This window comes from Elephantulus edwardii, unplaced genomic scaffold (genome assembly GCF_000299155.1).
Source record: "Elephantulus edwardii isolate Elephantulus edwardi_28Jun2011 unplaced genomic scaffold, EleEdw1.0 scaffold00043, whole genome shotgun sequence".
NCBI lineage: Eukaryota > Metazoa > Chordata > Mammalia > Macroscelidea > Macroscelididae > Elephantulus > Elephantulus edwardii.
The window spans coordinates 12,068,540-12,070,567 of NW_006399793.1; positions in this window are offsets into that span (position 1 = coordinate 12,068,540).

The following is a 2,028-nucleotide window of genomic DNA, read 5'->3' on the forward strand; positions in this document are numbered from 1 at the left end:
TCACCTCTGAATGGAATAGGAACCGTTGATTCGAATCGAATTTGTAGTAATAACTGCAAATTACTGGAATGTACTTTATCATAATTAAACGCATAAAATCAAGGTGTACTCTAACTGCCCCCCCCAAAAAAAAGATAGATCTACCTTGTTCCTAAGGAAGGAAATAAAATGAGCAGAAGCCGGAATTGAAGAAACAACCTTAAACCCAGTATCTTTCACGTATCATTAAAATGGTTGGATTTCATTCCCATTAATATTTTTCTAACATTTTTTTGTGACAATCTTTTCATGCTCATAAAATCTAATTTTAAAAACTTTTCCGAAGAAATCAAAATAACGTCCTTCTAATCTCTTTTCTCCCAACGCAATATGCATTCTCCCCTTCAACATCCCTTCCCCCTCTGGGGTGTGTGTGTGTGTGTGTGTGTGTGTGACCATAGACGACCCATACTAATCAGGTCTCAGAGTAAATAGCAGCGCAGGGCGATCTCAATGTAAATTGCGCTTGTCAGAAGCACACCCCCTCCCTTACTTTCTCTCCTCCTCCCCTCGGCATCCCAGTCAGAAGGTAGCTAAGAGGGAGGGGAGACGGGAAAAAAAAAAGAAAGAAAGAAAAAGAAGTGGGGGAGGGGCTCTCCAACCAATGGCGTGCAGGAGGCTTGGCTAACCTTAGCCTCCCATTTTCTCTCCCCCCACTACCACCCCCCCCCCCATTCAGGGCTCTGACCAGTCAGTCGCCTTTGATTATCAGTTGCCAGCAGCCCTTCTCTTGGCTCCTTGACACGAGCTCCATATAAGGCAGCGATCTCCATAGAAACGTGTCAGTTTCAATAGTAGTGTCAAAGTTCACTATATACAGACATTCGCACAGATCCCCCTTTCGGAAACATTGCTCTGCGAGTCCTCCCGTTTAAACGCATTCAATTTTTGTGTCTCTCCTCTCTCTCTCTCTCTCTCTCTCTCTCTCTCTCCTCACTCTCCCTCACTCTCCTTTCTCTCTCTCTCTCCCTCTCTGGGTCTGTCTCCTCTCGCCCTCTCATCTCTCCCACTCTCCCCTCTCTCCCTTTTCTCCTTTCTTACATATTCTATTAGTTGTTTCCCCCTTATTCTTCTTCTCCTTCTTTCTCTCCTTTTCCCCCTCCTCCTGTCGCTTTTACTCCATTCTTCCACAAGGGAGAGGTCTAAACTTAAAAAAAAAAAAAAAGGAGACACCCCCTTCGTATTCTTCTTATCGTTATTTTATACATATATGATTTTTTTTTTTTGGAGGGAGGGTGTTGGTTCCCGGCTGAAGAGCACTTATTTAAAATACTAAAAAAAGAACATTTTTGGGCGATCTCCAGGGTTTTTTAACTAGCTCTGTGTGTTATAGCAGAAGAAGCAGAAGAAGGAGCAAGAAAGAGGAAAAGAAGAGGATTATTTATTCGACCTACTTTGGATGTCTCTCTCGCCTTTTTTCCCCCCCAATTCTTTTTCCTCTGATTTTATTTTTTCCTATTTCGCTGTGAATTCTTCGCCGGCGTGAATTATCCTGTATTTTTCTCCCCCTTCCGTCACCTCCTGAAAGAAGAAGGCAGCGAGAGCCCCGGCGCCACCGGCACAACAAAAAGAGCAAAGTGTGTGATCCTCCTCGCCGGCTGCCTCCCGCTCTCCAGCGCTGCCTTCCTGAATGGCTGGCTGCGTCCGGCCCTGGACCTGGCCCCCAGACACCCGCGCGCCCTGATCGCCGCCGGCAGCCTCGCCCCGCGCCCTGCACTGCTCTCCGCGCTTCCCGCACTCCCAAGCCCGGCCAGGGCTCCCGCCGGGACAGCGGCGGCGGCACGGGCGGCTCCAATCCCGGCTCGCGCTCCAACTGCAGCCCCGGCTTCGGCTCGGACTCCAGCCTCGGCCCCGGCTCCTCCAGCGGCGCTCGCCGCAGCCCCTGAGGCGGCGGCTCCAGCGGCGCCTGCAGCCGCGACCTCCTCCTCCACCACCACCGCCGCCACCGCCTCCGCCACCGCCACCGCCTCCGCCCTCGCCAGCTTCCTC